Genomic DNA, 23,398 nt, shown 5'->3' with positions numbered 1-23,398 from the left:
TAAGTTCTGAGACCCCAATCTAATCTCACTATCTGAAGTCAATGGACTGTCTAGTTTGACTTTACAAGTTATATTTATATTGGAAGCGTCTCCACAGTAGAATTTATATTGAGTGTCTGTATTTCTTACCAAACACAGCGGTTTCACATTAATTGTGATTAAAACAAGAATCTAAATATTTCTGGCTCCTTTTTCCAACTTCATCAGATAGCTAGATGATGCTGAGAGCTATTTCAATTAATTGTGACCTTATGGTAAAGCTGGCAATTTTAAGTAGAGATGCTTCTTTTTTTTTTTTTTTTTTTCAAGTTTTATTTCTTTTTCTTTTTTTTTTGAGGTTAAAAAGATGCTTCCTGGTATTAGAATACATATCAAAGCAATAGCTCCTCTCTCAAATTCAGTGTTATGTTTCCCTAACATAGAGTTACATTCCCTAAATATAGAGTTACTTAGCTTAATGCAAAGTAACCTGGTACAAAATAACTGGTATACTTCAATCATCTTCAGAAATGCCAGTTATTATATCAAGTCAACATGATTCTAGTTGCTATGGATACTTAAAATTATGTGGTAAAAAAATATGCCTGTCTTCCTTGATATAAAACACATTAACTTTCTGATTGAAATTCTCCATGTGAAGGAGGCAGTTAACCAAAAAGTCATTCCACTAATGCACCCACTTGACACTAAATGTGTATCTGTTTATGTGTCCATTTTATCCATATTAAACACAGGAATTTCCATATGATTTCTTTAGCTCAGAGTGTTTCAAGGAGCTGTAAGGGCGTGCCATAAAAAACTGTGCTAGCCACCTTAGTATCACGGTGTCAACAGGAAGTCCTCCTTGATGTCACTCACAATGGTTTAGGCAACACGCTTACACTGCTCCACTTAAAACTGGGTCACTACCATATTAAACACGTGCATATGTAATTGGACTAGGGATTCCTCATCTGAATGTTGATGACATATTGCTGTTGCCTTCAAGATGCTCGCTCACATGACCTGAAACTACCGTTTCCCTTCTCTTTGTCCCTCTCCTTCTTCACACAGCCTTTGCTCCAACCCAGCATTGTCTCCATGCAACCCCCTTTGTCCTACCTTCATGTCTTTACTTGGCTATCCTGTCTACATAAAATCTCTTCATTCACTCCCAAAATATTGACTGAGGTCCCCGGGGTGCAAGGCTGTGTTCTAGTTTGAGAAGGACTAGAGTCGTGTTCCAGAAGGCTAACATGAACCCTTCTTTTAACTGAAATCCTCTTTGTGCATTTGTTTCATTTTTCTTCATTGGAAGAAGAAAATGTTTTTCTTATCTTTCGACTTGGAAAGTGGAAGATGTTTGCTCACAGCTCCAAAGTTTACATATTCAAAGAGAAAGTGAAAGCATAAACAATAAAAATGTAAACAAAGAGAAAGCGAGTCTATTTCAGCTTTGATCGTAGATGACTAGGGATAGATTTATTTTGCTTTGGCTTGTGTCAGGTGCTCATCACTGACCCAAACAACATTGTGAAGTCCTAAGGGCAGGACGCATGTTTGCTGCAGCTGTCACAGTCCCCTAAAGTCTAGTAAGTTTGCAGTGGGTAATTATTTGGGGGAAGAACACATGAAAGAATAAATGCACGCACGCATGAATGAATGAATGGCTTCAGGGTATATGTAATCTAATAGGGGAGGAACATGGGAAACTCACCCTACTAAGAGGCAATACAGAGTGAAATTTTTAAACCTTTCATTATTTTTGGAGTTCCACTTACAATAGGAAGTAGAAGTTTGTAAGAGACTATTGCATCCATCAAAACACCAGATTAACTAAAACTTATACTTTTCTTTAAAGTCCTCAAAGAACAGTGGATGCCAAAATGCCAGAAGGAACTAAGTTACAGAGAAGGATGAACTTTTCATAAGTAAGCATAAAGCAGGAACTGCTTTTATACCTGGAGCAATGTTTTAGTCTCAGCATGGGTGGCGGTTGGAAAAGCAGACCTGCCATCATCAGAAAATATTTGATGGGACAAAGAGAAACCATCCGAACTTAAGGATGGTGTCGGCTGATGTGATGGATTAGAATCTAGAACTCCAAAGGCAAAAATAAATCTCTCATCTGTCATTCTTTCTCTTGAGGATTTTGCTAAAGTATCAATAGGAAGAGCACCAGAGCAAAGCGAGAAATAACAGAGCCACAAAGGCCCAATAATTGGGTCCAAGTATATAGACTTCTCGTAGCCTAACTTAATCCAAAGTTAATTTGTAAGCAGCTAGAAAAAGGAGTCCATGCCATAGGAGAAATCATCAATGGACTCATTTTTTTAAGTTTATCATTAATATTTTTAGTTTATAATTTGACAACACATTCTTGAATGGGATTATTTTCTGGCTAGAAAAAGGAGAGAGGGGAACCTCTATTTTATTTTATTCTCAAATAAGGGCAAATCCATACACTCAATCAAATGAGTAGATTATAGAGTTAACATCAACTTATGAAGTCAGGTTGTTTATATGTCAGGATAGGATAGTAGACTACACTGCAGGAAAAAAGAAATGCCAAATCTCAGTGGTTCGGCCCAGTAAGACTTTCCTTCCGAGATAATCTGGAAGCTTTCTTCCAAGCTCTCTTCCAAGATCGCTTTGCCACCAGGGCAGTTGGAAGTTGTGGCTTTCTTGAACACTATAGAATAGGAAGAGGAGTTTGGAAGGTCCTGAGGAGGATGGTGTTTGGAAGGTCCTGAGGGTGGTGTTTATACCTTGCGTGATGTGAATAACATCCTCTCTGCCCAAGTTTCCAAAACTCAGTCCCAGTGTTGGAACAAAACTGCAAGGGAGTCTAGGAAATGCAGTTTTCCAGCGGGTCCAGGAAGAAGAGAGAGTTGGCAACACCAAGTGTCTTCTCTGTCAATGTCCCTTACCAGAAAATGTGCCTGAACTGACTTTCAACTCACTTCTAAAAATTTAAGTCTACTTCTACGCACAGAGAAATGAGGGAAACCAGTCCCCAAAGACCTACATTAACACGTATGTTTCTACACCCATGGCTACAGTAATTTTCCCCTGGAGAGTTTTTAAAGAATGATCCCAAATAGACAAAATATCATCTCAATGAACCTCCCCCCAAAAATGGAATGTATAATTTGTCTAGTAAATTTAAGTAAGTTGATCTTAGTGCATAACTGAAATAAAAAACCTTGTTATCAATTACATCATCTGGCTTTCTGCATAAGCTGAGATATATATATATGTCTTAATGTAAGTTTTATACTCCAAGCCACTCTTATATGTAAAGCTCATATCGGTAACTAAAAAGGCTATGAAATGATAACAACATTAAGTTATAGGATCCTAATATGCCCATTTTTTCATGTTGTATCACAGAATAGCATTTAAAATAAGAGCAGAGATTTCAAAAGAACTACTGACAGTGCTCTAGTAGGAACTTGTGCTTTTTCTGATACCTTCAAGAATCAAAACTTTTGAATCCAAGTAATGAATAATGTGAAATCTCCAGAAAGCATGATAACTGGTTCATCAATAATGTGCATTCACTCACTACACAAATGTCCTAAGATTTTAGGGGATCATTGCAACCCCAGAACTCACTATTGACCACAGGGAAAAAATGTCTATCCCATCTTACTTTTTCTTTTTAACTTTTTATGTTTGGCCATGAAAGTCATGATAGAAAATCTGAACACCATAACAAAAGTATAAAAAAGGACAAACTAACGACTATCTCCATAATCCCAACATTCACAGGGAACTCCAAAATTTTATTTTCCTGATGACCCATTTAAAATGTATGTATTGACCATAGATATAATTGGTGGCTCCTAATTTTTAGCTTAATATTATGACAAAAACTTTCCCATTTCATTTATATATTTATCTACATATTATGCCTGTGGCTATATAATAAACATCACATGGTTGCACCATAATTTACTTCACTGTTCTCCTAATATTATCCATTTAGACATGAGGATATTTTTCTGTATTTTTTAAGAATTTGGACTAAGAGTGTTCATCGGGTCCAGCAAATTCACTTCTGAATATGTACCCTCAGGAAATGAAAATTGGGTATGGATATATACACTCCTATGTTTACTGCAGCATTATTTTCAATAGCCAAGTTATGAAAACAACCTAAGTGCTCGTCAACAGAGGAATGGATATAGAAGATATGGTGTATATATACATATATATAAACAGCCATAGGAAAGAAGGAAATACTGCCACTTGTGACAACATGGATGGACCCTGACAATTTAGGTTAAGTGAGGTAAGTCAGACAGAGAAAGACAAGTACTGTATGATATCCTGTATAGGTGGACTCTAAAAAAGCCAAACTTGTATAAACAGAGTAAAGTGGTGATTGCCAATGGCTGTGGGGAGGGGGAACAGGAGAGATGCTATTTCAGGATACAAACTTGAAACTAGTAGATAAATAAGGCCTGGAGATGTAATACACAGTATAGAGAATATAGACAACAACATTGTGTTATAACCATCAAACTTGCTAAGAGACTAGCTCTCAATTATTCCCACCACAAAAAAAGAAACGATAATCACATGACCTGAGAGAGGTGATAATGTGGCCACGATGGCAACCGTGTTATAATATGTAAATACATCAAATAAGCATGTTGCACACCTTAAATTTACACAATGGTATAAGTCAAACATAGTTCAATTAAAAAAAAAATACTATTTATCAAGGTGTACTCAGGAGATTTCCTAGAAGGAAAATTCTGGATCCAAGAGAATGAACATTTTCAAAACTTGGAAAACATATAGCCAACTTGCTTCCCACTCATGTTTCTCCCTCTTCTCTCTGGAATTCCTAGGTTTCCTTTGCGGCAGTTGAGGAGAGGAAAGTACAGCTTTGCTTGAGGGTGGTTTCCTTCCTGATTTAATTATCCCCAGGGTTGTCTGTCTCCTCACTGACATTCCCTTGCCCTCCTAACCCATCTTCACCCCAGCATGACATGTTTTGTGTTTTGTTGTTGTGTGCAGATCTTAAACCAAGTTTCTGTCATTCAGTTAGGATATTCAGTGTTCTACAGCTGATAAAATCATGCTCTGTGTGATCTAATCTAAGCCTCCTAAACATGCTTTGCAAGATGAGGATGATGTTATTCTCATTTTTCCAAGGAAAAGGAGAAAGAGGTGTCCAATTTCTTGCATCTGGTTCTCAAACCAATACATAACACAGTCAGAACTTGGATCCCTCCTTTCCGCCTCCCATTCTAGGGCTTTTTCTATTACTCTGAGACTGCAAGATATAGCAAGTCATGGGGAATCGTATTGTTTACCTCCTGTAATAAAATGCAGCAACATTGGTCCACACTTTGAAAAGGGAGAACAACATAATATCAGACGTTAATTTCAATGTAGTAAAAATCGCTTGACTTGCAAGGCAGTAGGAATGCGGTCATCTTTCCTAGCATCTTTCTGCTTCTAAAAGCTAAACTATATCAGCTTTTTCTTAGTATTGTGTTTGTGATTTTTGAGGAAAACTTGAAATCAAAACCATTTTTTTTTTTCACTGAGCCCTCCTTTCTTGGGAGATTTTCTTTTGAATTATGAAAAGAAAATCTTTCTAACATAAGTATAAACAAAACCTGCTTTTGTCACTAGCACCCTGTAGAAACCAAAGATGAACATTAAATTACTCTGAGCACATGGCCACTTGCCAGTAATTATTCAATATGAGGTTTAACCAAGTTTATCTAGATTATGAGGACCATGTGTACACAGCTAAAGGGAAAGACATGGTTAAAGTAATTATCTGGCATATTCCCACCATGCAGACAGTCAGTCTGGCTCATTTGGACCAAAGAATAATAACCCAGCACATTCTTCTGGCCAAAAGGAGTTATTTGGCAAATCACCTCGATGTGCCCCAACAGATGAATGTTAAATCTACAAGATGCCAAAAGAGAAAGAAAACACGACTGCCCTTGGGTATCAGAAAGCCTGCAGACAGGAGGGAGTAAGGGGAGCCCTGGAATGAAGGGAATGGGTTGGGGATCAGGACACTGGCCTTTAAATTCTGGGAACTTTTCTGGGGCTTGAGAATTAAGATTCTAGAATCTCTTCATCTGGCTTCTTTGATTGCTTCATTAATTTTTCCCATAAAACCTGTTGTCTTTTCTTCTGGGATATAAAGATCAGACTTCCCCCTTGGTAAATTTTAAAAAATTGAAATCGTATCAAGTATCTTTTCTGACCACAACGCTATGAGACTAGATATCAATTTCAGGGAAAAAAAGCTGTAAAAAATACAAACACATGGAGGCTAAACAATACACTACTAAATAACCAAGAGATCACTGAAGAAATCAAAGAGGAAATCAAAATGTACCTAGAAACAAATGACAATGAAAACAAGATGACCCAAAACCTATGGGATGCAGCAAAAGCAGTTCTAAGAGGGAAGTTTATAGCAATACAATCCTACCTCAAGAAACAAGAAACACCTCAAATAAACAACCTAACCTTACACCTAAAGCAATTAGAGAAAGAAGAACAAAAAAACCCCAAAGTTAGCAGAAGGAAAGAAATCATAAAGATCAGATCAGAAATAAATGAAAAAGAAATGAAGGAAACGATAGCAAAGATCAATAAAACTAAAAGCTGGTTCTTTGAGAAGATAAACCAAATTGATAAACCACTAGCCAGACTCATCAAGAAAAAAAGGGAGAAGACTCAAATCTATAGAATTAGAAATGAAAAAGGAGAAGTAACAACTGACACTGCAGAAATACAAAGGATCATGAGAGATTACTACAAGCAACTATATGCCAATAAAATGAACAACCTGGAAGAAATGGACAAATTCTTAGAAAAGCACAACCTTCCAAGACTGAACCAGGGAGAAATAGAAAATATAAACAGACCAATCACAAGCACTGAAACTGAGACTGTGATGAAAAATCTTCCAACAAACAAAAGCCCAGGACCAGATGGCTTCACAGGCGAATTCTATCAAACATTTAGAGAAGAGTTAATATCTATCTTTCTCAAACTCTTCCAAAATATAGAGCAGAGGGAGGAACACTCCCAAACTCATTCTACGAGGCCACCATCACCCTGATACCAAAACCAGACAAAGATGTCACAAAGAAAGAAAACTACAGGCCAATATCGCTGATGAACATAGATGCAAAAATCCTCAACAAAATGCGAGCAAACAGAATCCAACAGCACATTAAAAGGATCATACACCATGATCAAGTGGGGTTTGTCCCAGGAATGCAAGGATTCTTCAATATATGCAAATCAATCAATGTGATAAACCATATTAACAAATTGAGGGAGAAAAAAACATATGATCATCTAAATAGATGCAGAGAAAGCTTTTGACAAAATTCAACTCCCATTTATGATAAAAACCTTCCAGAAAGCAGGCATAGAGGGAACTTACCTCAACATAATAAAGGCCATATATGACAAACCCACAGCCAACATTGTTCTCAATGGTGAAAACTGAAACCATTTCCTCTAAGATCAGGAACAAGACAAGGTTGTCCACTCTCACCACTATTATTTAACATAGTTTTGGGTGTTTTAGCCACAGAAATCAGAGAAGAAAAAGAAATAAAAGGAATCCAAATCAGAAAAGAAGAAGCAAAGCTGTCATTGTTTGCAGATGACATGATACTATACATAGAGTATCCTAAAGATGCTACCAGAAAACTACTAGAGCTAGTCAATGAGTTTGGTAAAGTAGCAGGATACAAAATTAATGCACAGAAATCACTTGCATTCCTATACACCAATGATGAAATATCTGAAAGAGAAATTAAGGAAACACTCCCATTTACCACTGCAACAAAAAGAATAAAATACCTAGGAATAAACCTACCTAGGGAGACAAAAGACCTGTATGCAGAAAACTATAAGACACTGATGAAAGAAATTAAAGATGATACAAAAAGATGGAGAGATATACCATGTTCTTGGATTGGAAGAATCAACATTGTGAAAATGACTATACTACCCAAAGCAATCGACAGATTCAGTGCAATCCCTATCAAACTACGACTGGCATTTTTCACAGAACTAGAACAAAAAATTTCACAATTTGCATGGAAACACAAAAGACCTCAAATAGCCAAAGCAATCTTGAGAAAGAAAAACGGAGCTGGAGGAATCAGGCTCCTGGACTTCAGACTACACTACAAAGCAGCAGTAATCAAGACAGTATGGTACTGGCACAAAAACAGAAATATAGATCAATGGAACAGGATAGAAAGCCCAGAGACAAACCCATGCACATATGGTCACCTTATCTTTGGTAAAGGAGGCAAGAATATACAATGGAGAAAAGACAGCCTCTTCAATAAGTGGTGCTGGGAAAACTGGACAGCTACATGTAAGAGAATGAAATTAGAACACTCCCTAACACCATACACAAAAATAAACTCAAAATGGATTAAAGACCTAAATGTAAGGCCAGACACTATCAAACTCTTAGAGGAAAACATAGGCAGACCACTCTATGACATAAATCACAGCAAGATCCTTTTTGACACACCTCCTAGAGAAATGGAAATAAAAACAAAACTAAACAAATGGGACCTAATGAAACTTAAAAGTTTTTGCACAGTAAAGGAAAACATAAACAAGGCCAAAGGACAACCCTCAGAATGGGAGAAAATATTTGCAAATGAAGCAGCTGACAAAGGATTAATCTCCAAAATTTACAAGCAGCTCATGCAGCTCAGTATCAAAAAGACAAACATCCCAATCCAAAAATGGGCAGAAGACGTAAATAGACATTTCTCCAAAGAAGATATACAGATTGCCAACAAACACATGAAAGGATGCTCAACATCACTAATCATTAGAGAATTGCAAATCAAACAGTGAGGTATCACCTCACATCAGTCAGAATGGCCATCATAAAAAAATCTACAAACAGTAAATGCTGGAGAGGGTGTGGAGAAAAGGGAACACTCTTGCACTGTTGCTGGGAATGTAAATTGATACAGCCACTATGGAGAACAGTATGGAGGTTCCTTAAAAAACTAAAAATAGGGCTTCCCTGGTGGCCCAGTGGTTGAGAATCTGCCTGATAATGCAGGGGACACGGGTTCGAGCCCTGGTCTGGGAACATCCCACATGCCACGGAGCAACTAGGCTCGTGAGCCACAACTACGGAGCCTGCGCGTCTGGAGCCTGTGCTCCATAACAAAAGAGGCCGCGATAGTGAGAGGCCCGTGCACCGCGATGAAGAGTGGCCCCCACTTGCCGCAACTAGAGAAAGCCCTTGCACAGAAACGAAGACCCAACACAGTCAAAACATAAAATAAAATAAATAATTAATTTAAAAAACAAAACAAAACACAACCAAAAGAAACTAAAAATAGAACTACCAAATGACTCAGCAATCCCACTACTGGGCATATACCCTGAGAAAACCATAATTCAAAAAGAGTCATGGGTTTCCCTGGTGGCGCAGTGGTTAAGAATCCGCCTGCCAAGGCAGGGGACCCAGGTTCGAGCCCTGGTCTGGGAAGATCCCACATGCTGCGGAGCAACTAAGCCCGTGTGCTACAACCACTGAGCCTGTGCTCTAGAGCCCACATGCCACAACCACTGAAGCCCGCGTGCCACAACTACTGATGCCCGCGTGCCTAGAGCCCGTGCTCCGCAACAACAGAAGCCACTGCAATGAGAAGCCCGTGTACCGCAACCAAGAGTAGCCCCTGCTCGCCGCAACTAGAGAAAGCCCGAGCGCTGCAACAAAGACCCAACGCAGCCAAAAATAAATTAATTAAATAAATAAATTAAAAAAAAAAAAGAGTCATGTACCACAATGTTCATTGCAGCTCTATTTACAATAGCCAGGACATGGAAGCAACCTAAGTGTCCATCGACAGATGAATGAATAAAGAAGATGTGGCACATATATATAATGGAATATTACTCTACCAGAAAAAGAAACGAAATTGAGTTATTTGTAGTGAGGTGGATGGACCTAGAGTCTGTCATACAGAGTGAAGTAAGTCAGAAAGAGAAAAACAAATACCGTATGCTAACACACATATATGGAATCTAAAAAAAAAAAAAAAAAAAAAAAGGTGGTTCTGAAGAACCTAGGGGCAGGACAGGAATAAAGACTGGACGTAGAGAATGGACTTGAGGACACGGGGAGGGGGAAGGATAAGCTGGGACAAAGTGAGAGAGTGGCATGGACATATATACACTACCAAATGTAAAATAGATAGCTAGTGGGAAGCAGCCACATAGCACAGGGAGATCAGCTCAGTGCTTTTTGACCACCTAGAGGGAAGGGATAGGGAGGGTCGGAAGGAGACGCAAGAGGGAGGGGATATGGGGATATATGTATATGTATAGCTGATTCACTTTGTTATACAGCAGAAACTAACACAGCATTGTAAAGCAATTATACTCTAATAAAGATGTTAAAGAAAAAAAAAAAAAGATCAGACTTCCCTCTATAATCTGAGCACTCTGGTTTATCTGGCAATCAATCCAATGCATTAGATAATCCCACCTTGAAATTTTCTTTCGTGATGAGTATGGGGATAGCAAGAAAAGGAGACATTGACTGAGAAGCACCAGGCTTGCTTCCTTGTTAAACATAATACACATCTTAATACCCTGTGCCAATAATCCATGCCCTTCTTTGTTTTCCCTTGTGTCCAATTTTCTCATGGGGGTTTCTTAAATGAAGCAGTGTTGACATACTAGCACGTGGAGCTTCTCTCTATGGAGAACAGCGTTATTCATTCTAAACATTAGATTTTTCATTTCTAAAACCAAAGTAGAAATGATGATATAAACAGTATTTCTGAGCAATTCGACTAGATTTTTCTTTTACTGTTTATTCTGGGAGAGCAGATTGATCAAGGCAACAGAAGCTAGAGGCAATTTGTCCAGGTTCAAATTGTGCCTTAAATGCTTACTAGCTATACGACCTTACTTAACTGCGTTGGCCTTACTTTTCGCATTTTCACGAGTGGTTATAACAGCCTCTAACATATAGGAACCCTATGAGAAATAAATACACTGATGTATACAGAGCTTAGCGTGGAAATGTGTCAATATGTATTAACTATTAGAGCCAGTAGCACCTAATAATCAAATATGCCCTCTAGACCCATATTTATTGTGGGATCTTAGGCAAATTACTTACTTAACCAAGATGTAGTACTGACCCCAGAGGTAGATGTTACGAGGATTCAATGAGTGGATTCATGTAGTGTGATTAGAACATTGTGGCCTGTGATATTGTCTCAATAAAATCAACGATTACAAATACTGTTTATCCATGCATGATGAAACAGTCTTCCAAGATTAGTGAAAAACAAGATGTAAAAAGCATGAAATTCTATTGCATTAAAAGGGGCTTGTTCAATTGTAGATTATTTAGAAAGCAGCGGTACACTCAAATATATAGTCAAATGAAACATAAACATCTAAACAAAGAAAAAATTGTCAACAAACATACTGTCATCTCTGCTCCGGAGTGAAAAATGTAAAAGACTACAGAGGCTAATCAGCTACAATCTCCACATTCAGCTTCCAGAAGCCAATCTTAGGCTGAGGATATAGAAATGCATTTAGAAACACGCCAAAGCCCACTTTTCTCATTTACGTTAATAGTAAGGAACTTGCCAACCCATATCCTGAAACACAGACTTGGTGTTTATATCAGCCTCTGTGAAACGGGGGAACCCAAAACTGCTTAGCTCAAACCTAAACTAGTGCTAAGTATGCTTTTTCCCTTCAAAGTAATTGTTTTCTGCATTTCCTTAACTGTCTATTCATATTTGCTTAGTAACCATCAATATTGTTGGAGCCAGGAATACATATACATTTTAAAAATTAAAATTAAACTGTTGTGACAATTCAAGCAAGAATAAATTTATATAGCAATGTTTGTTCCATAGTAAGCACTTAATAGATATTGAATAAAAGAATGGATGTAATTGGGCTTTTGACTATTCTTGAAAAAGTGGGGAAATTTTATGGTTTAATGAAACTGGGTTAATGTAATTAGCTGGCTGATACACAAAAATCTCTCATTTCTTTTATTGTTACAGACAGCCACAGAAAGAATGCTATTAGCATTTCAAAAAACAGTAAAGAAGGGCAAAACCTAATTTCAATTTCTGTGTCAAGGAAGAACAGGTAGGTTAATCAAAGTTGCCACACTTTGGGAACGAATCTGCATTGAAAAGGCTGTACGCGTAGGAAGTAAACATGTGCTAACACACATGCTACTTCTTTTGGAGTGACTACAATTCATAATAAAAATATGTGCCTCCTTTTGGATCCATACATTGTGTTTTTAGTGGGATATTGACTGGCAATTATCCTCTCCTTTTAGTTCATGCATTAAGCATAAAGGCTATCCCGCAATAGTATGTGTGGGCTAGCGTCTGTCCAATTATTTGACATGTGAAATTAAAAGGTCAGGTGCTTCTGCATTCTTAATATTATTTTACTTTGCTTTTTAAATTTTTTTCGACAGATTTATTCCTGCTGCTTTGTAGCTACAACCAAGGGTTAGTAATCACTGTATAATAGAAAGGTCAGCTAACTTACCCTGGTGTGTCAGTTAGCAATTTATTGTCTCTCAACCTAAATTCGCTCTTCAAAAACCCACTCTGTGGTAAGGGAGGGGAGTCCTTTAGGCATTTTTCTTCAGCAGTTTACGTAATATTCATCTTCTCAGAAGAGGTTGCTGGAGGGAGCTCCTTTTGCTGGTCCTACGGTTGTCCCTTTGGTCAGTAGCGTGGGCGTGACGACTTTTCTTGATGCTCTGCCCCAGCCAGGCACCCGGAATACTCGGTTCTTCTTTTTAAGCACAGATGTAGAACTTCAGTTTTATGTACTTGGTATCACTGTGATATAAACCTGTCTATCTACCCAAAGGTTTAGGAAAGCCTAATACGCAAAAAATCCTTTTCAAAAAATAATCATTTTAGCTTCCTTTTTAAAAATCATTGTGTATGCTTTATCTCCTGATTGGACCCATCGTGCTGCTACTCTTGTCTCTTTTTTTGTTTGTTTGTTTTAGTGGATTGACTTTATTTTTATTTATTTCTTTTTTGGCCACACCACGTGGCTTGTGGGATCTTAGTTCCCCGACCAGGGATCGAACCCATGCTCTCGGCAATGAAAGTAAGGAGTCTTAACCACTGGACTGCTGGGGAATTCCCTCCTACTCTTGTCTTTTGAGATTCAAATGAAGCCAACCAGAATTGTATTCCTCTTGAGGAGGGGGTCCCAGATCTCTTCTAGTTCCTACACAGAATCAAGGTTTCGGGGAGAATTTTACCAATTTCTACGAGCTCTTCAATCCTGGTTCTGCTGTCTTGGTTCAGTTTTTGGATGGTTCGCCACCTTGATGTGTGGCCAGATACTAAGTTACTGTCTCTTATCTCCAAACTCACCCTTTGATACTCTGCCCTGTGATATTGTGCAGACCACATTTCTCCTTTGCCAGCTGCCTTTCTGCTAGACATTATGCAATGGATGACATTAAGACGGAGCTGGAAGCCTGGGGGAGGGGCAGGAGAACTGCTTCTTATCTGCTGCCCGTTGTCCAAAGCACCGTCCCAACAACAGCTCCTTATACAGGCAACAGCATTTGCTCAACGTGATAACTATAATTAATTAATTAATAGTGTTAATTAACATGAACACTGTTAAGAGAGTAAATCCTAAGTGTTCTCATCACGAGGAAAGAAGTTTTATTTCTAGTTCTTTATTTTTGTATCTATACGAGGTGATGGATATTCACTCAACATATTGCAGTCATCATTTCATGACGTACGTAAGTCAGATCGGTATGCTGTGCACTTTCATGCGGTGCTGTATGTCAACTATATCTCAGTAAAACTGAAACAAAAACAAATTCATACAAAAAAACCCCAAAACAGCATTTGCTCCTAGTTCAGCATCTTCTAGCTAATTGGGTCCAGTTTCTAGCTTCACCTAGTTCCCCCAGAGCCAGCTTTTAATGCTTTGTCAAAGGTATTATCCATCAGACAGCATCCCCTTCTCAGAAATCTGAGCCTAGCTTCCAGTTTCAGAAGACCCTTCTTATAAATTCCAGACATACTAGGGTCCAGCACCTATTTTTCACTTATTTCTACAAAAATCAAAGGATCCCCCTCTCAAAACAAAACAAAACAAAACCCATAACACCAAACTGATAATAAACAGATACTTTATTTTATTTTATTTCATTTCATTTTATTTTAGGTACAATAGGTTTTTTAAATTTTGGGGTTGATAGAAAGGTTTATATCATGATGATGCCAAGAATATAAAACTGACTACCTATGTGCTTTAAAATTCCCTTGATCTTTTCAACAAACTTGAACTCCAGGCTCTAATCATGACACCCAGCTTGCTTTTTCTCTCTTTTCAAAATGAGAATAGAACACAAAAATAATATTTTCTGTTGCAGTACAACTCAGCTCTTGGATTTGTTCTGCCTTTCCCTTTCTGTCTCTGTCTGGCACCTATGTTTTCACATCTCAATGACTAATCATTACATTTGACTAAAGAAAAACAGAATCCCTAAAGGGAATTCTTTTAAGCTTTTAAGAATACAAACCCACACAAATAAACTCTCCTTCATAAACAGGCAATTCACAGAACTGTTTAATTTTGTTTGGTTTGTTGTATTTTCACTATCTTTACCCACCAGCCATTTGCAAAAGGAGTTATGAACCAACAAGTATTATACTTTTAAGCAGAGGGATGGGGAAGAAATTCAGCTGATATAAAAAGAAAAGCATATAGACAATACCTATCACTATATTTCTAAATTTTACTTCAGCAGCGTTTTAAACCAGTTGGTATAAAGCAAAAATTTAGGTGTTAAAAAAATCCTGTTACCATTTTTTTAATGCAATTTACATTTCATATTAGCTCCTCTGATTCCTCGCGTGATTTGAAACCTTTGTAATTGACTTCCTAGAATCACCTTGGTGCAATATAAAGGCAACACTCAGCAGTTACAGAATAGAAAAGGAAAGAAAGAGGAATTGAAAAGAAGTGTATTTATAACCTTGGTCATAGGTATCCTAAGAGTGTTTCTGTTTTAATAGTTAATTAGCTTATCAGTTCCGAAATGTTGAAACGACTTTTGGAATCCCAGGCTCTATGGCTGTTGGCACCATACCTGTTTCCTGACTGCAGTTTCCTTAACTTTCCGTTTAATTTTTTTCTTTTCCTTGAAACCAAAATCATTTAATGAAATCTGACTCGTCAAGGCCACTGACTGATCTTCTGAGCAGAAAGTATGCAAAGGTGGCAAATTCCACTAAATTACAGCCCCTGTCCAAGTTATGAGACAACATTTTCAGGCAGACAAAATGCAATGCAGTCAGAAATGCTAAGAGACATAACTAATAACAAGGAAAAAAAAGAAGAATAGGAAAAGACCTGAAGGAAAAGTAAGTTCAACACGCAGAAGAGAAACGATGGGGGTGGGAAGCACATGTGCAATTTTTTTCCCCACTTATTCTATTTCCTTTATGTTCCCTAGTTCAGGGCCGCTGGTAGGAGATTGATACATTTATTAATTTTCCATGCAGAAAGACAAACAGTGGACTCAGTCCGGTGGGGTTGAAACGTCTGGCCTCAGGTTTCCCCATGGAATCTTCCGAACTTGCCTAATGGTCTTTGACCACACGGATCCATTTAAGGAATACGGTATCCATTTTTGAAAATCTCATTTAGACTCATACATAAAATAATGCCTGTCATAATGCCTTGGTTTTCTCTGGTTCTTCTTTTTATTTCTCTGGGTTAATTTAAAATGCAGAGCAAAGCAAAGACAGAAAAAAAAACAATTTAAAGGATGTTCAAGATAGTCTTTGTAATATGATTTTTCTTCTTAAATTGCGAGAATGTAGTAAAATAAATCATTTCTTTCTGCATAAAGTGGTATCTATGACCTCTCCCTTAGAAATTATGTAAGTAAATATTCACGGAGAAATATTTTCACCTATTTTACATGTTTATTAACTTAAGGTCTGACTGTGAGGAAACTGCAGATTATGGAATGTATTTTATTAGGATAAACACTGGTGTTTTTTTAAAAAAAATCAGAGTGGAAACAATCTTTTTTTTTTCCTTTGGAGTGGAGCCTTGCCATTTTTCACTTTTAGAACTCATCTTGGGTGCTAGATGCTTAACGAGTCAATAAATTTCTACATATTAGGTGAAGTATTCACATAGCAGGCATTTCTTTTATCTATGGTTCCTGGTATAAGTTTAACAAATAGCAGCAGCTACGGGAAACAAAAATGATCTGAGGTTATTCTGATTTTAACTTTTGTTTTGAAAGCAGATAAATTTAGCTCAATTGTTTGAGACTCCTTGATTTAAATTTCTGAAATTTCCTCAGCACGAGATAAGATCAACTATTACTTTTGTATAACAGAGCCTCCACATTTTGTGAAAGAAAATATGTTAAAATATTATTAGCAATGAAAAATCACCATTTGAAAATCAATTTACATATGAACCTGAAAAATAAACCAGACTCAAGTTTGAGTTCTGGATAATGAATTGGCAAGGGTGTTATTTTACTAAAGTGTTCAGTTATGTCTGTTTATGTTATTAAGTGGGATGAGATAAAGTACATATTCAACTCTTTTTTAAAAGGACAGAATATATCATTTTAACTAATTAGGTCCATTTATCTTAACTTTATATTTCTTTGGGTTGGTTCCTGAAATAGACCATGAAACCAACCTATTTATAAGATTTGTTAAAAAAAAAAATTCAAAATGTGTTGAAAAGAATAGCCAACATAAATTGTCAGTTAACTACATTAAATATGAAATTATAAAACTCAAATTTTATGTGTAAATTTATTTTATTTTTTGTAATATTTTAAAACGTTTATATTTTGCTAAAAAATATTTGTGCAAGGCAATTAAAATATTTGGAAGATAGATAAGATTATATTTATATATATGTACATAAGCCTAATATAAAACATAACCATGTGTAGGTATAGACATACATACATATAGTTTATATATATATATATAGTATATACATGTATTTATATAGTTATATTTGTTAGATGTGAAATACATATTCATAAAAACACTTCATGATGTTATTCACCCTAAAACATAAATCTGTGGGAGAATACTGTCTTGGTTGTGAGCCATTAGACTTTAAAAATAGCTATTTAAAAACAAATATAAGTTTTTTTAAAGTTTGAATTCTAACATCACTCTCTGTATCAAAGAGTATTAGCTCTGTATTAAAGAGTTAATACTCTCTGGTACAATGTTGGAATTCAAACTTTAAAAGGTACATATAGGGCTTCCCTGGTGGCGCAGTGGTTGAGAATCTGCCTGTCAATGCAGGGGACACGGGTTCGAGCTCTGGTCTGGGAAGATCTCACATGCCGCGGAGCAACTAGGCCCATGAGCCACAACTACTGAGCCTGCGCGTCTGGAGCTTGTGCTCCGCAACAAGAGAGGCCGCGACAGTGAGAGGCCCACACACCGCGATGAAGAGTGGCCCCCGCTTGCCGCAACTAGAGAAAGCCCTTGCACAGAAATGAAGACCCAACACAGCCAAAAATAAATTAAAAATTAATTAATTAAAAAAAAAAAGGTACATATAAAGACTTTAGTGGAATAAAACAAGACGCAAAGACAACCCTCAGAATGGGAGAAGATATTTGCAAACGAATCAATGGACAAAGGATTAATCTCCAAAATATATAAACAGCTCATGCAGCTCAATATTAAAAAAACAAACAACCCAATCCAAAAAAGGGCAGAAGACCTAAATAGACATTTCTCCAAAGAAGACATACACATGGCCAAGAGGCACATGAAAAGCTGCTCAACATCACTAATTATTAGAGAAATGCAAATCAAAACTACAGTGAGGTATCACCTCACACCAGTTAGAATGGGCATCATCAGAAAATCTACAAACAACAAATGCTGGAGAGGGTGTGGAGAAAAGGGAACCCTCTTCCACTGTTGGTGGGAATGTAAATTGATACAGCCACTATGGAGAACAGTACGGAGGTTCCTTAAAAAACCAAAAATAGAATTACCATATGACCCAGCAATCCTACTACTGGGCATATACCCAGAGAAAACCATAATTCAAAAAGACACATGCACCCCAATGTTCATTGCAGCACTATTTACAATAGCCAGGTCATGGAAGCAACCTTAATGCCCATTGACAGATGAATGGATGAAGAAGATGTGGTACATATATACAATGGAATATTACTCAGCCATAAAAAGGAACGAAATTGGGTCATTTGTAGAGACATGGATGGACCTAGAGGCTGTCATACAGAGTGAAGTAAGTCAGAATGAGAAAAACAAATATCGTATATTAATGCATATATGTGGAATCTAGAAAAATGGTACAGATGAACTGGTTTGCAAGGCAGAAATAGAGACACAGATATAGAGAAAAAAAGTATGGACACCAAGGGGGGAAAGCGGGTGGAGTGGGGTGGTGGTGGTGGGATGAATTGGGAGATTGGGATTGACATATATACACTAATATGTATAAAATAGATAATTAATAAGAACCTGCTGTATAAAAAAATAAAATAAAATTCAAAAAAAGAAAATAAAATAAACCTACATTAACACATCATCAAAAAAAAGACTGATAAAATTTAACTATTTTAAAATTAAGGTTCCTTTTATGATAAGGAATACACGATAAAGGAATATAAGATAAATACATAATAAAGAAAATAGAAAGATACGTAACAGAGGGGGAAAATATATTTGTAATGCTGTATATAACTAACAGGAGGACTATCATTAATATATTTTTTAAAACTCCTACACAAATCAGTAAGAAAAAGATATCAACCCAACAGAAAAATGGGCAAAACTCTTGAACAAGTACTTCACAAAAGAGGATATCCAAATGGGCACTAAAAAAGTGAAAAGGCACTCAACCTCATTAATAACCAGAGTAATGCAAATAAAAGCCAAGAAGATGTCATTATGCACCCACCACATCAGCACAATTTAAAATGACTGACATACCAAGGATTGGCAAGAATGAGGAGCAATAGAGACTTTCAAGCACTTTGGTCAGGAGTGTGAATTGGTACAACCACTTGGGGGAACAGTTTGCCATCATCTACTCAAGTTGACAATATGTTCACCCTAGGAGTCAGCAGTTTCACTTCTTGATAAGCTTCCCAAAGAAACTCATGCACATGTGTTGTTTTGGACTGAACTGTGTCTGCTCAAAATTCACATTTTGAAGCCCTAGTCCCTAGATGATTGCATGTGAAGATAGGGCCTTTAAGGAGGTAATTAAGGTTAAATGAGGTAATAAGTGTGGGGTCCTAAGCAAGTAGGACCTATGTCCTTATAAGAAGAGGAAGAGACACCAGGAGTGCATAGGCACAGAGCAAAGGCCACGTGAGGTCACAGTGAGAAGGCAGCTGTCTCTATGCCAAGGAGAGAACTCTCATCAGAAACCAACCCTGTTGGCACCTTGATCTTGGACTTCCTGCCTCCAAAGTGTGAGAAAATAAATTTCTGTTAAGCCACCTAAAAAAACCAAAAACAAACAAACGAACAAACAAAAACTTTAGTGGAATAAAAGCAAATATAGATGATGTTTTAAAATAAAATTTAAGTGGAAAGCTCTTTGTAAGGGTATCATTAAATCAAATAAGAGGGGAATATTCATTATTCTAATGGAATTAAAACATCATTTTATATAACCAAAAACAAGCAAATAAACAAAGAAGACCAAAAACCAGGGTGACCCTTGAAAGACAAGCCAGAGAAAATATTTTCAACACATATAATAATAAACTATTAATAATTAATTAAATAAATTATTAACACCTATTAATACATAAATAAATTATTAATACTTATAATGTGTAAAATACAACCAGAAAGTCAGGTATAAATTAGTCTGCATTCCAATAACAAAATTACATTAAGACATAAATAGGCAATTCACAGAAAAAATACACATTGCTAATTAAATTTTTTAAAAGAATCAAACTCAGTAATATAAATTTAGCAATGAGATATCAATTTTTATTCATCCAACTGGAAAGACCAAAAAGAGTGATAATATCCAATTTGGAGGACTTTAGAAAAAACCATCATTTGTTTTTAACTCTTGGTGGAAGTTTAAAGTTTGAAAACTTTTGGTGAGCAACTAGCCTATGTCCATCTAATTATATAAGACACCTACACAGCCATTCTTTTTAATTCTAATATCCTATAGAGACATAAAAACAAAAGATACATGTACAAATATATTTATTTCACCTTTATTTTTAAAAATTTAAAACAACATTATGCATAAGTGAAAACTCTAAATACTAGAATGCAATGCAGTCATGAAAGAGACGGAGCTAGCTCTATCTATGACAAAATAGAAAGTCGTGCACTATGTGTTATATCATGCAATATAGTAAGTTGAACTGCATTATAGGCCATATTATATTTTTCAAATGTAGAATTTAAAATTTTGAAGCACGTAAGAAGTTATTTACAGACGTTACCTATGATTGACGGGTTTAGGAGAGAGTTTCTGTATATTTTTAATAATATGCAATGAGCATATTTCACATTTAAAATAATATTTCGTATATGAAAATAAACTTTGCACAGGGCTTTTCATGTGTATTCTGTCCTTTGCAGGATGAATTGGCCATAAATGCTAAGAAGGTCAACCTGCCAACCAATCTGCCAATGTCCCCAGAGTCTGAGACAGAAAGTCCAAGGGCTTGCGATGCTCAGTTCAAACCTATTCAAAGGGATGGCAGGTCTATGAGTAACACTGAATATCTAACTCACTTTCTTATTTTTGTCTTTCTCTTTGTGTATCTCTAAGTCTGTCTGCTAATAGAATGGTGATTGTTTGTAAATATTTCGCTGCATTCTACTCTCAACCCTGCCCGAGAGTAATTTGGTCGTGAGGACATACAAGCTGAAGAGATGCTCTAATGATACTACTCCCACTTAAGAACATCCTGCCCCAGACTCCCAGCCACAGTCAAGGAGAGTTTGCTCTGCTACCAGAGGACTCTCTCTATTGTAATTAATAGCATCAAAAGTATTGAAGTCTTCAGAGACATAGAGAACAGACTTGTGGTTGCCAAGGGGGAGGGGAGAAGGGGAGGGATGGATTGGGAGTTTGGGATTAGCAGATGCAAATTATTACATATAGAATGGATAAACAACAAGGTCCTACAGTATAGCACAGGGAACTATATTCAGTATCCTGTGATAAACCATAATGGAAAAAATATGAAAAAGAATGTATAATATACATGTATAATTGAATCACTTTGCTGTACAGCAGAAATTAACACAACATTATAAATCAACTATACTTCAATAAAATACATTTTTTGAAAGTATTGAAGTCTTCAGAAAAGGGGGAGAATTCAGGCAGAAAACTAAAGAATATAAGGAAGACAGTAACATAGAAAAAATTAATTTCAAGGACTTTGAGGAGAGATGGACTTTTGTCCAATCTCAGCTCTGCTAGTTATTTGCTTGAACACAACTATATGAACTGTTCTCTCTGATCCTCATGTAATAATGCATAAATGTTGTAACATATTGAATGCACAGGTTTGTAAAGGGGACATAACATGGTGGATGAAAGGTACCTCTCAAAGCCTACCTCCAAGTGGTAGGAGTTTAACATATCTTGGTGTCCAACTGTCCCTCACCTCCAGCTTCTGCTTTGCCTTAAGCAAGTAGAAAAGATTTTTAAGTTGTGGTATTACAGAGATAGCGGTAAAAATGTAAGGAAAGAACCAGGCAAAATCCCGATTCAGTCAAGATAGAGGAACTCAGCTTTGGGGAATGAGAACAATATGAATCCAATGAAATGAAAACAGCACAGATTTTCAAATCAGGTCAATGTGATCGATTATACATAATAAGCAGTATAGCCTTGACTTTCTTCAGCCTCATTATATTGATTTGTAAAGAACTTGCCTCAAAGAGCAATGATGAATTATGAATAAGATCATAGAGCACTGTTTTTGAAACATCAGAATCTTAGAAATACTAGTTTCTCTCCTCTCTTTTTATACAGGATGTAAATATTATCAGGGGAACAAGGGTTGGCATGGTTGTAGCCCATCAGGTTGGCGTGGATCTGCTAACAGACCATAAAAATAATTTTAAAAAAAATCCACGTCTAGGTTGGGAAGCAACCTATAGTCAATCACAACCTCATCAGGCAGAAGAGGATCAAGGTGGATCATGGGCTTGTAAAACTAAGAAGAAAACTACTAAGTCCTGCCAATTTGGCAAAGTCCTCATTCTTGATGGAAAGCTTTCGTCTAGAGCTGTTGAGGGAAACGTAGACAAGATGGGTTTTCATGTGGTGTGGAGCTCGGTGTCTCAAAGACCTTTTGTTAGGTATGACAAAATCAGATTAATTGATTCAACAGCTATTTACGGACACCTGCTCTACAGGATAGATTAGAGTTGATACATTCACACTCTCGGCCAAGGTAAAGTGTTGCTACGAGATTAAGAGCGGAGACCCTGCTTCCTTTTTTTATATCTAATTCTCAACTGAAATTTCATGTCGAGTCTTCATGTCCTCCAGATCCTAGGGAACCACCAGGGCTGTCTCTCTCTGGCATTTTCCTCAAGCCTCACTATTCTCCCAGGCTGCTAGCCAGACTGCAACTCTCTACTTCCTATTCAGAACTTCAAATCTATCTCCCCTCCATTATGTACAGCCAACCAGCATGCCCCTTCTTTGTGCTTCAGAATCTGTATACAAACTGTTACGAAAACCTGGAAAAAAAATATTTCCTGTCTTCTTCACTTTGCATCTTTGCGTACACGGACTTGCTCGAAATTAATGCCATGAGTGTTTAGTAAGCACCACTGTACTTAAGGCATCTTTCCATCCACGTGGGTGTAACAGCCTGAGGATTCCTTTTTGCTACGAGGACCCTTTCTCTGCTGAGTTGAATACAGGAGACTCCTGCACCACGTTCCTTGATCTTGGAGCCTCATGACATATTTTGAGTCAGGGAACACGGATGACCTTTCAGGCACATCCCCACCATCATCATCACTTACCTGCTATGTTAATTCTGCTGCCACCCTAGTCCCTTCCTGATGCTTGGAAATGGTCATCGTCCCACAGGCCACTCATTCTAGTCTTTCCACAGGCTATTTCCTCTGACCAGACATCACAGGCATCATCTTCAACATTCTTCAAGTCCACGTGGTAAAGTTAAGTGCAGGGTAAGACGTTCATAACCACCTCATTGAAAACTGCAAACCCGTTTCCCTCTTCCTTGTATGTTTTGCTCCACATCAATTACCATGTGGTAACCTGTTCTATAAGTGGGTTGATTTATTTATTTTCT

Source organism: Balaenoptera ricei, chromosome 20 (assembly GCF_028023285.1).
Source record: "Balaenoptera ricei isolate mBalRic1 chromosome 20, mBalRic1.hap2, whole genome shotgun sequence".
Classification (NCBI taxonomy): domain Eukaryota; kingdom Metazoa; phylum Chordata; class Mammalia; order Artiodactyla; family Balaenopteridae; genus Balaenoptera; species Balaenoptera ricei.
The sequence above is the reverse complement of the archived record's forward strand: the minus strand, read 5'-3'. Positions refer to the sequence as shown.